The sequence below is a fragment of the Ursus arctos genome, chromosome X (assembly GCF_023065955.2).
Source record: "Ursus arctos isolate Adak ecotype North America chromosome X, UrsArc2.0, whole genome shotgun sequence".
Lineage (NCBI taxonomy): Eukaryota > Metazoa > Chordata > Mammalia > Carnivora > Ursidae > Ursus > Ursus arctos.
In genome coordinates this window covers 70,508,459-70,522,199 of record NC_079873.1, presented here as the reverse complement: position 1 = coordinate 70,522,199, position 13,741 = coordinate 70,508,459, and positions in this window count along the sequence as shown.

Sequence of the window (13,741 nt, the reverse complement as noted above, 5' to 3'; positions counted from 1 at the left end):
TGGACTTTGTCCATTTGTTCAACCATGTATTGACAGAATGCATATGAAGAGGAACTCCCAATGAAGAAAAGCACCAGAGACAATGTCCTCTGCCAAAGAACTAATGGATATGGATATAAACAAGATTTTAGAGACACACTTCAGGATAGCAATCATGAAGTCAACAGCTAGGCTGGAAAAAAGCCTTAGTGATAATATAGAATCTCTAAGGGCAAAAATGAAATCTAATCAGGCCGAACTTAAAAATGCTATGAATGAAATTCAGTCTAAACTGGATACTCTAATAGCCAGGGTAAATGAGGGAGAAGAATGGATTAGTGACCTAGAAGATAAGCTAATAGAAAGGAAGGAAAATGAAGAGGAAAGGGATAAACAGCTAGTGGCACATGATATTAGAATTAGAGAGATCAACAATGCCATGAAATGCTTCAATGTCAGAATTATTGGGATCCCCAAAGGTGTGGAGAGAGGGAGGATTAGAAGGTATATTTAAGGAAATCATAGCTGAGAACTTCCCTACCCTAGAAAAGGAAACAAGCATTCAAGTCCAAGAAGCAGAGAGGTCCCCTCCCCAAATCAATAAAACTAGAGCAACACCCCAACATGTAATAGTGAACCTCGCAAATCTTAGAGCCAAGGAAGCTTTCCTTAGAGCAGATAAGAGGAAGAGATCTCTTATGTACAGGGGGAGGAGCATCAGAATAACATCATATCTGTCCACAGAGACCTTGCAAGCCAGAAAGGGCTGGCAGGACATATTCAGGGTACTAAATGAAAAGAACATGCAGCCAAGAATATTTTACCCAGCAAGACTGTCATTCAGAATGGAAAGAGAGATTAAGTGCTTTCAAGACAGGCAGAAACTGAAAGAATATGTGATAATCAAGCCATCCCTACAAGAAATACTAAAGGGGATTCTGTAAATGAAGACAAACCCCAAGAGTCACATAGACCAGAAAGAAACAGAAAACCTACAGAAACAGGGATGCTACAGGCAATACAATGTAAATTTGTATCTTTCAATCATTACTTTCAGCATGAGTGGGCTGAATGCTCCTGTTAAGAGACACAGGGTATCAGATTGGACTAAAAAGCAGTATCGATCCATATGCTGTCTACAACAGACTCATTTTGAACCTAAAGACACATCCAGACTAAAAGTGAGAGGATGGAAAACAATTTACTATGCCAATGAACCTGAAAAGTAAGCTGGGATAGCAATTCTCATATCAGACAAATTAGATTTTAAAGCAAAGACTATAGTAAGAGATATAGAGGGACACTGTATCATACTTAAAGGGTTCATTCAACCAGAAGAGCTAACAACTGTAAATATCTAAGCCCCCAGCACGGAAGCAGCCAATTATATACACCAATTAATAAACAAAATAAAGAAACATATAGATAGTAATACATTAATAATAGGAAACCTTAACACTCCACTCACAGCAATGGACAGATCATCTAAGCAGAAGAGCAACAATGAAACAAGAGTTTTGAATGACCCATTGGACCAGATGGACTTCATAGATATATACAGAACATTCCACCCAAAAGACAGAATATGCATTCTTCTTGAGTGCACATGGAACATTCTCCAGACTAGACCACATACTGGGTCACAAATCAGGTTTCAACTGATATCAAAAGATGGAGATTATACCCTGCATATTTTCAGACCACAATTATGTGAAACAGGAACACAACCACAAGAAATTTGGAAGGAACTCAAACACGTGGAATTTATTACTTTTTTAATGTTTTTTTATTATATTATGTTAGTCACCATACAGTACATCCCTGGTTTCTGATGTAAAGTTCGATGATTCATTAGTTGCATATAACACCCAGTGCACCATGCAATACGTGCCATCCTTAATACCCATCACCAGCCTATCCCATTCCCCCACCCCCTCCCCTCTGAAGTCCTCAGTTTGTTTCTCAGAGTCCATAGTCTCTCATGCTTCATTCTCTCTTCTGATTACCCCCCTTTCTTTATCCCTTTCTTCTCCTACCGATCTTCCTACTTCTTATGTTCCATAAATGAGTGAAACCATATGATAATTGTCTTTCTCTGCTTGACTTATTTCACTTAGCACTATCTCCTCCAGTGCCGTCCATGTTGCAGCAAATGTTGAGAAATCGTTCTTTTTGATAGCTGAGTAATATTTCATTGTATATATGGACAACATCTTCTTAATCCAGTCATCTGTTGAAGGGCATCTCGGTTCCTTCCACACTTTGGCTATTGTGGACAATGCTGCTATGAACATTGGGGTGCATATGGCCCTTCACTTCACTACGTCTGTATCTTTGGAGTAAATACCCAGTAGTGCAATGTCTGGGTCATAGGGTAGCTCAATTTTTAACTTTTTAAGGGACCTCCACACGGTTTTCCAGAGTGGCTGTACCAACTTGCATTCCCACCAACAATGTAGGAGGGATCCCTTTTCTCCACATCCCCTCCAGCAATTGTTGTTTCTTGCTTTGTCCATTTTTGCCATTCTAACTGGCGTAAGGTGGTATCTCAGTGTGGTTTTGATTTGAATTTCCCTGATGGCTAATGATTTTGAACATTTTTTCATGTGTCTGTTAGCCATTTGTATGTCTTCATTGGAAAAGTGTCTGTTCATATCTTCTGCCCATTTTTTGATTTATTTGTTTCTCGTGTATTGAGTTTGAGAAGTTCTTTGTAGATCTTGGATACCAGTCCTTTATCTGTAGTGTCATTAGCAAATATATTCTCCCATTCCGTGGGCTGCCCCTTAGTTTTTTTGACTATTTCCTTGGCTGTGCAGAAGCTTCAAACACGTGGAATTTAAAGAGTATCTTGCTAAAGAATGATTGGATCAACCAGGAAATTAAAGAAGAACTTAAACAGTTCATGGAAACTAATGAGAATGAAAACACAGCAATCCAAAACCTGTGGGATACTGCAAAGGCAGTCCTAAGGGGGAAATACATAGCCATCCAAGACTCTCTCAAAAAATCAGAAAATTCCCAAATGCACAAGCTTACCTTACACCTAAAGGACCTGGAGAAAGAACAGCAAATAAAACCTAAACCAAGTAGGAAAAGAGAAATAATAAAGATTAGGGCAGAGATCAGTGAAACAGAAACCAGAAAGACAGCAGAACAGATTGACGAAACTAGAAGTTGGTTCTTTGAATGAAGTAGTAAGATCGAAAAATGGTGGGCCAGACTTTTTCAAAAGAAAAGGGGGAGGACTCAAATTAGTAAAACCATGAATGAAAGGGGAGAGATTATGGCTAACACCAAGGAAATAGAAACAATTATTAGAAATTATTATCAGCAACTATATGCCAACAAATTAAGCAATCTAGAAGAAATGGATGCATTCCTGGAAACTTATAAACTACCAAAACTGAAACAGGAAGAAATAGAGAATCTGAACAGAACAATAACCAGAAAGGAAATTGAAGCAGTAATCAAAAACCTCCGAAAACACAAGAGCCCAGGGCCAGATGGCTTCCCAAGAGAATTCTACCAAATATTTAAGGAAGAAATAATACCTATTCTACTGAAGCTATTTCAAAAAATACAAACAGAAGGAAAACTTCCAAACTCATTCTATGAGGCCAGCATTACCCTGATCCCAAAACCAGACAAAGACCCCAAGAAAAAAGAGAATTACAGACCGATATCCCTGATGAACATGGATGCCAACGTTCTCAACAAGATTCTAGACAATAGGCTCCAACAGTACATAAAAAGGATTATTCACCACGACCAGGTGGGATTTATTCCTGGGATGCAAGGGCGGTTCAACATTCACAAATCAGTCAACATGATAGAGCACATCAATAAAAGAAAAGACAAGAACCATATGATCCTCTCAATTGATGCAGAGAAAGCATTTGACAAAATACAGCATCCTTGCCTGGTTAAAACTTTTCAAAGTACAGGGATAGAGGGATCATACCTCAGTATCATAAGAGCCATCTATTAAAAGCCCACAGTGAATATCCTTCTCAATGGGGGAAAACTGAGAGCTTTTCCCTTAAAGTCAGGAACACGACAAGGATGCCAACTTTCACCATTATTGTTCAACATAGTACTAGAAATCCTAGCCTCAGCAATCAGACAATAGAAAGAAATAAAAAGTATTCAAATTGGCAAAGAAGAAGTCAAACTCTCTCTCTTTGCAGACGACATGATACTTTATGTGGAAAACACAAAAAAACTCCACCCCCAAGTATTTAGAACCCATACAACAATTCAGCAACGTGACAGGATACAAAATCAATGCACAGAAATCAGTGGCATTTCTATACACTAACAACGTAACTGAAGAAAGAGAAATTAAGGAATCAATTCCATTTACAACAACTCCAAAAACCATGAGATACCTAGGAATAAACCTAACAAAAAGGTAAAAGATCTATACTCTGGAAACTATGGAATATTTGTGAAAGAAATTGAGGAAGACACAAGAAGATGGAATAACATTCCATGCTCATGGATTGGAAGAATAAACATTGTCTTGCCCAGAGCAATTTACGCATTCAATGCAATCCCTATCAAAATACCATTGACATTTTTCACAGAGATGAAATGAACAATCCTAAAATTTCTGTGGAACCAGAAAGAAACCCGAATTGCCAAGGGAATGTTGAAAAAGAAAAACAAAGTTGGGAGCATCACAATGTCTGACTTCAAGCTATATTACAAAGCTGTAGTCATCAAGACAGTATGGTAGTGGCACAAAAACAGACACATAGATCAATGGAACAGAATAGAGAGCCCAGAAATGTACCCTCAACTCCATAGTCAAGTAATCTTTGACAAATCAGGAAAGAATATCCAATGGAAAAAAAGAGTCTTTTCAATAAATGGTGTTGGGAAAATTGGACAGCCACATGCAGAGGAATGAAACTAGACCATTCTCTTATACCATACATAAAGGTAAATTCAAAATGGATGAAAGATGTGACAGGAATCCATCAAAATCCTAGAAGAGAACATAAGAAGTAATCTCTTTGACAGTGGACACAGCAACTTCTTTCAAGACACATCTCTAAAGTCAAGGGAAACAAAATTAAAAATGAACTTTTGGAACTTCATCAAGATAAAAAGATTTTGCAAAGCAAAGGAATCAGTCAACAAAACTAAGAGGCAACCCATGGAATGGGAGAAGATATTTCCAAATGACATTTCATATAAAGGGTATCAGATTTGGCAAGCAAACCCTGAGATGGCAAATGAAAAGATTACTCCAGACACCTTAGTAGGAGAAAGGAGAGGCTTGGGGACCAGACGCTCTAGTGGGAAAAGGCCCTGTGCCATGCTTTGTCTCCACTTTTACTGGGGTCTTAGCAATACATCAGGTGCAAGTGCAAAGCAAGGAGGAGAGTGTAACTTTAATGGTCAGGATAGTAATATATGGGGCAGCATGTGATAAGGGCGAAGATGCAAGGAGTCCGTGAAGTACATAACTACCACAGATGCCTGTTTTTCTTTAAAATTTAAACATTTACTCCCTAGATGAGACCCTTGAGCCACGGTAAGAATTTGGCTGTCTTCAGCCAAGAGACTTCAAAAGGGGCCCGGTGTTCTGGGCACTCCTCCTTTGCTTTTCAATTAGTCTCATCTAGGGAGGCATATACAAGTCAGATTTTGTCTATCCAGGCACTGTGAATTCCCACAAAAGGGCTGATATCCAAAATATATAAAGAGCTTCTCAAACTCAACACCCAAAAAACAATCCAGTCAAAAAATGGGCAGAAGGCATGAACAGACACTTCTCCAAAGAAAACATGAAAACATGTTCAGCATCACTAGCCATCAGGGAAATACAAATCAAAACCACAATGAGATACCTACCACCCTACACTAGCTAGAATGGCCAAAATTAACAAGACAGGAAACAACAAGTGTTGGTGAGGTTGTGGAGAAGAGGGAACCCTCTTGCACTCTTGGTGGGAATGCAAGCTGGTGCAGCCACTCTCAAAAACAGTATGGAGGTTCCTCAAGACATTAAAAATAGAGCTACCCTATGATCCAGCAATTGCATTACTAGATATTTACTCCAAAGACACAGATGTAGTAAAAAGAAGGGGCATACACACCCCAATGTTCATAGCAGCAATGTCCACAATAGCCAACCTGTGGAAGGAACCAAGATGGTCTTCAACAGATGAATGGACAAAGAAGATGTACATATATACAATGTTATATTACTCAACCATCAGAAAGAATGAATACCCACCATTTGCACTGACATGGAGGGAACTGGAGGGGATTATGCTAAGTGAAATAAGCCAATCAGAGAAAGACAATTATCATATGGTTTCACTCATATGTGGAACATAAGGAATAGAGCAGAGGACCACAGGGGAAGGGAGGGAAAACTGAATGGGAAGAAATCAGAGAGGGAGACAAACCATGAGAGACTCTGGACTCCGGGAAAGAAACTGAGGGTTACAGAAGTGTGGGGGGGATGAGGGGATGGGGTGACCAGGTGATGGGTATTAAGGAAAGCACATGTTGGGATTAGCATTGGGTATTATATGCAACTAATGAATCACTGAACACTAAAAAATAAATAAATAAAAAATAAATTAAAATAAAAATAAATAAAAAACAAACACAGTGGTGGGGACAAGTAAAAACAAGGCAGGTATAATTTATTTATATTCAAAATGATAGAAACAGTCTGAATTTTGTTTAAAAAAGGGAATCAAAAGTAAAAATCTGAATATATTTATTCAGCTATATACTGAAATAAACTATAGTTTTGAGTTTAAAAACTTGATCATTGCATCTCTTTAGTAAAGTTAGCAGTCAATTCATGGTGTTTTGACTACTTTCTTTCTATGAAGCAATATTTCTGCATCCTTCTGGGCACATGTTGTACACCTTCTATATCAGGATGTGTGTGGAGGGGGTGGAGGGGGTGAGGGAAGTGTGCAATGGGAAAGGGATACAAGGGGGGTGGGGGTGAGTGTGAGACCAAGAGACCACTTTTAATCAGTTTTGACTAAGTTTTCTTTACTGATTTGGGATTGGAAAAGCAAAAAGAAGAGGATGGTGGCTTTAGGATAGGAAGAAGAGAAGTTCTACCAACCAGTGGGATGATTTTTAATGTGGAGTCTTTTAAAACTGATAAGGGTGAGGAAAAATGGGTGAAGATTACAAAACTATTTAGGCATACATTTTATTCTGAAAAACCTGTGTCTTCAGGTGTTTTGCTTTGCTTTTTTTAAAATTTTATTTTATTTATATATTTGACAGAGATCGACAGCCAGCGAGAGAGGGAACACAGCAGGGGAGTGGGAGAGGAAGAAGCAGGCTCCCAGCAGAGGAGCCCTGTGGGACTCGATCCTGGAACGCCAGGATCACGCCCTGAGCAGATGGCAGACGCCCAACGACTGTGCCACCCAGGTGCCCCGTTTTGCTTTGTTTTTGACCAAGATTAATATTAGCCCATATCTCCTACTTCAGTGAGTCTAGGTTTAACTGACCAACATTTAAATGGATTAGGACTTGTTACAAAATAAAATGATGTGTTTTGTTCCCAACCGTCTCCACCTTCCAGGCCTTCAATCTCCATCCTTCAATCTCCATTCTACCTCTCTACCACACTGTGGGTTGTAGGCTGGTACTCAGGACATAGCTATTTTACCCAGCTTGCAAGTTTACACATGAGCCTGTCACAATGGAGTCTAGCTAATGACACAGACTCCTGGGTAAGAAACAAGACATTATGAACCGTGACCCAGCAGGCAGTTTCACTGATATCAGTTCCCTGGGTCCAAGACCCAAGATATGGAACAGACCAGGTATGTGCTGCACACACAGTGAGTTTGTGTCACAGCTGAGTGACCCCAAATTTAGGAAACCCTCAGTATTTTAAAGGGGAATTTTAGCAAATCTCACCAACTTTGGCCCCAGAAAGAGATGTCATCTTTATTAATCTGCTAAGGAAACAAATCTACCCTCTGCCCTGAAGGGACCTCTACCTTTTAAGGCTGGTTGCTATACAAATGTCCTTGAAATGACAGTCCAGAACAAATGTTGTCATAAAATGTTTAGAAAACCATGCAAAATTGTGCCATGACAGTCTTCACTGCTTGGATCTATCTGGTTGTAAAATTGAAAATTAATTATGAATCAATTTTCCCTTTAAAACATTTACATTCTGTAATAAGCAGATTTTTACCATCCGTACCTTTAAAAACTCTTTAATCTACTTTTTTTTTTAAGGATGAAGAGGAATTATAATTTCAAATAAAAACCTAAAAACGTTAGTGGTTTGAGATTTTTCAATTTTTTATCAGAATAAATCTTCAAATACAGAGAAAAATGTTTTTTGTACCAAAGATACAAATCCCTCCGATATAAAATTTCCTTTTACTTGTATATTCAGGCAATGCTATCAAATAGGAATGTTGTAGATCTGTACTATCCAATACAATAGCTATTATCCAATGAAGTTAGTGATCACCCCAAATTTGGTGAGTGTGACCAGGCAAATGATTTTTTCTTCAATTCTAATTACTTTTAAAGTGTTAATTAAATTAATTAATTGCATGAAAATTGTTACATATAGCCAGTGCCTACTGTATCATAAAATCAGTTTAAGATGGGAAAAATGTATATTTTTTGATATTAGTGTAATTCAGGGAGTCAATGACATAGCTGATGAGGTATCAGAGGTGGAAAAATTTAGCATGGGACTTAATCAGGACTGAGCCAAGAACCTGGAAAAGCACAGAATGCCTGGAGTGAAGAGAGTAGGGAAGTCCTAAAAGGTAAGTTACATTTTAGCTATTATAAAACAGAGTATTTTGGTGACATAATGACATTTTTTCTTTTACCTTTCTTTTTTCTTTCCCTGATTATTTATTTATTTTTATTTTTTATATTATCAGTGGCAGTGTGGAAAAGAAATGAGTGTTTGAAGCAAACTCTGTGTTCTAATCCAGACCCAATCACTAGTTGTATGACCATAAACAAGTTACTTAGTCCCTATGATCCTAAATGTACTAAATGAAAATATTACCTATATTACTTCTAAGAGTTTTAAAAATAAGATGATATATGAAAAACACCTAAACTGTCCAATTTAATGCACATTCGATAATGGGAATTGTATTTATGATTTATTATCTTCATATAATTCTGTGCTGGGCTGCCAGCAAGATGGTTTAACTGCCCAAATCTATATTTCTGATATTCCTAAAATGGCTGGGAGAGAAGGCAGGGACTAAGAGAATTTGTGAATTAAATTGCTTTGGGGATTCACAAAAGGGTGCATTGACAAGGATGTCACCCAAATTATCTACCCCCAACTTTTTTAGAAATACATATAAACCGGGGGGTATTCCAAGATGGCAGAGAAGCAGGAGACCTAAAGTTAGTCTGGTCGCAGGAATTTGGCTAGAGAGCTACCAAACCATTCTGAATACCTATGAATGCAACTGGAAAAGAAGAGTAGCAGAAACACTATGAACAGAAAAGCGACCACTTTCTGCAAGAAGGAAAAAAGATGGTGGAGGAGTAGGGGACCCCTTTCTCAGCTGGTCCCCTGAGTCAAGCTGGATATCTACCAGACCATCCTGAACACCCAGGGAATCAGCCTGAGATGCAGGAAGATACATCTGGATCTCTACAAACATACATCTCCAGGGTTGAATATTGAGGTACAAAGTGGGAAGCCGTGAATCCGCACACAAATACCGAAAGATAAACAGAAGAGGGAGGGAGCCAATGTGCTCAGGGGCCGGGAAGCAGTAGCCACCTGCACTGGGGAGCGGGCTGAACTCCCGGACTGGCACCCACGAGAAAGCAGACTGAGACCGTGAGCCTGGGAATGCACGTGCAACAAGACAGAAAACCCGAGCTCCGGAGTGCTCACTGGAACCGGACTGATACCAGGAGCTTGGGAGCGTGTGCGTGACCAGACAAAACCTGCGCTCCGGAGCGAGCACGAACCATACTGAAACAGGGAGCTCAGGAATGCACATGGGAACCGGGGGCAGCTGGCGGTGTTAGAAGCACAAAGGACAGAAACGTGCCAGCCCTGGAAGTGACGGCTGGGAGAGCGGCTTTGGGATGCACAACCCAGGACACCGCAGGGTTTATAACAGCACTGACAGAAACAGAGATAAAGTGGCCAAGAGAGCTCAGTGGAGAGCGGACTGAGATCTCTCCGTTCTGAGACAGAGGCTAGAATACAGCCACTGCTGCTCTGACTCTCAGAAGACACACAGAAAACCGCCAGGGAAAGCCGCCAGAGATCAAAAGCCCGGGTATAGCAGTTCACATTGTGCCCATCCCCATCCCCCCTCGCAGGGGACAGGGCAACTCTACCCAAACAGGGTTGCCTGAATATCAGCGCAGCAGGCCCCTCCCCCAGAAAACAGGCTGAAAAATCAAGAAGCCCACATCCCTAAGGTCCCTATAAAACAAGTGTATGCTGCCTGGGTCCTGGTCAATAATTTGGGCTCTGGGCATCCCTGCAACCTCTCCTCATCAGAATGACGAGAAGGAGAAATCTCCCCCAGCAAAGAAAAGATAATGAGTCTGTGGCCACTGCCACAGAACTGATGGATATGGATAAACCAAATTATCAGAAATGGAGTTCAGAGAAACAATGATCAAGATGATGTGAAGGCTTGAAAAAACTATTAACGAAAATATTAACAAGAATATAGAATCTCTAAGGTAGGAAATGAGAGAGAATCTGGCAGAAATTAAAAATGCTATGAATCGAATGCAGTCTAAACTAGACGCTCTGATGGACAGGGTAAAAGAGGCTGAAGAACGAATTAGTGAATTGGAGGATGGGATGGTAGAAGAGAAAGTTAAAACAGAGACTTGGCTCAAAAAAATCCAAACTCAAGAATGTAGATTACAGGAGATTACTGACTCAGTGAAACATTCCAATGTCAGAATCATTGGCATCCCCGAGGGGGTGGAGAAAGAGAGAGGTCTAGAAGAGATATTTGAACAAATTGTAGCTGAAAACTTCCCTAATCTAACAAAGGAAACAAGCATTCGTGTCCAAGAGGCAGAGAGGACCCCTCCCAAGGTCAACCACGACAAACCTAAGCCATGTCACATCATAGTGCAATTCACAAATATTAGATCCAAGGATACAGTATTGAAAGCAGCCAGAGCAAAGAAATTTCTCACATACAAGGGCAAAAATATCAGAATTCCGTCAGACCTGTCTACACAGACCTGGAATGAGAGGAAGGGTTGGCAAGATACTTTTAAAGCTCTATCCAAGAAAAACATGCAGCCAAGGATCCTTTATACAACGAGGCTGTCATTCAGAATTGATGGAGAAATAAGGACCTTCCAGGATCGCCAGACACTGACCAAATTCATAACCATGAAACCAGCCCTATGGGAGATATTAAGGGGGGTTCTATAAAAGTAAAAAGGCCCCAAGAGTGATACAGAACAGAAATTTACAATCTATAGAAACCAACACTTCACAGGCAACATGACATCATTAAAATCATATTTCTCAATAATCACTGTCAATGTGAATGGCCTAAATGCTCCCATTAATGCCACAGGGTGGCAGATTGGATAAAAAGGCATGACCCATCCATTTGCTGTTGACAAGAGACTCATTTTAAACCTAAACATACATCCAGACAGAAAGTGAAGAGATGGCAAACCACTTTTCATGCCAATGGACCTTAAAAGAAAGCTGGGGTAGCAATTCTCATATCAGACAGATTAGATTTTAAGCTAAAGAATGGACTTAGAGATACAGAAGGACACTATATTATTCTTAAAGGATGTATCCAAAAAGTGGATATGACAATTATAAATATCTATGCCCCAACAGGGGTTCAGCTAGATACACAAGCCAACTCTTAACCAGAATAAAGAGACATATAGATAATAATACTTTAAGAGTAGGGGACCTCAACACTCCACTCTCAGCAATAGACAGATCACCTAAACAGAAAATCAACAAAGAAACAAGAGCTCTGAATGCCATACTAGACCAGATGGACCTCATAGATATATATAGAACACTACACCCCAGAACAAAAGAATACTCATTCTTTTCGACTGCACATGGAACTTTCCCCAGAATAGACCGTATACTGGGTCACAAAACAGGACTCAACCGATACCAAAAGACTGAGGTTATTCCCTGCATATTCTCAGACCACAATGCTTTGAAATTGGAACTCATTCACAAGGAAAAATTTGGAAAAAACTCAAGCACGTGGAAACTACGAACCATCCTGCTCAAGAATGAGTGGGTAAACCAGGAAATTAACAATTAAACAATTTCTGGAGACCAATGAGAATGAAAACCAGGAAATTAAACAATTTCTGAAGATCAATGAGAATGAAAACACATCAGTCCAAAACCTACGGGACACTGCAAAGGGAGTCCTACAGGGAAAATACATAGGCATCCAAGCCTTGCTCAAAAGAATAGAAACATCTAAAATGCAGTTTTTATGTTCTCACCTCAAGAAGCTGGAGATGGAACAGAAGAACAGGCCTAACCCACACATGAGAAAGCAGTTGATCAAGATTAGAGCAGAGATCAATGAATTAGAAACCAGGAGCACAGTAGAGAAGATCAACAGAACTAGAAGCTGGTTCTTTGAAGGAATAAATAAGATCGATAAGCCACTGGCCAGACTTGTTCAAAAGAATAAAGGACCCAAATTAATAAAATTATGAAAGAAAGGGAGAGCTCACAACCAACACCAATGAAATAGGAAGGATTTTTAGAAACTTTTATCAACAGTGTTATGCCAATAAATTAAACAACCTGGAAGAAATGGATGCCTTCCTGGAAACCTATAAACTACCAAGACTGAAACAGGAAGAAATTGATTTTTTAAACAGACCGATTAATTATGAAGAGATTGAACCAGTGATCAATAACCTCCCCAAAAACATGAGTCCAGGGCCTGACGGATTCCCCAGGGAATTCTACCAAACATTCAAAGAAGAAATAATACCTCTTCTCCTGAAGCTGTTTCAAAAAATAGAAACAGAAGGAAAACTACCAAACTAATTCTATGAGGCTGGTAGGTAGTACCTTGATCCCCAACCAGGCAAAGACCCCATCCAAAAGGAGAATTACAGACCGATATCCCGGATGAATATGGACCCCAAAATTCTCAACAAGATCCTAGCTAACAGGATCCAACAGTATATTAAAAGGATGATCCATCCCGACCAAGTGGGATTCATCCCTGGGATGCAAGGGTGGTTCAACACTCACAAATTGATCAGTGTGACAGATCATATCAACAAGAAAAGAGTCACGAACCATATGATCCTCTCAACTGATGCAGAAAAAATATTTGACAAAATACAGCATCCTTTCCTGATTAAAACACTTCAGAGTTTAGAGATAGAAGGTACATTCCTCAATCTCATAAAAACCATCTATGAAAAGCCTACAGCGAATATCATTCTCAATGGGGAAAAGCTGAAAGCCTTTCCCTTAAGATCAGGAACACGACAAGGATGCCCACTCTCGTCATTGTTATTCAACATAGTACTAGAAGTCTTTGCAACAGCAATCAGACAATAAAAAGGGATAGAAGTTATCCAAATTGGCAAAGAAGAGGTCAAACTGTCTCTTCGCAGATGCCCTGATGCTCTATATGGAAAACCCCAAAGAAACCACCCCCAAACTACTAGAACTTTTGGAGCAATTCAGTAATGTGGCGGGATACAAAATCAACGCTCAGAAATCAGTTGCATTTCTATACACAAA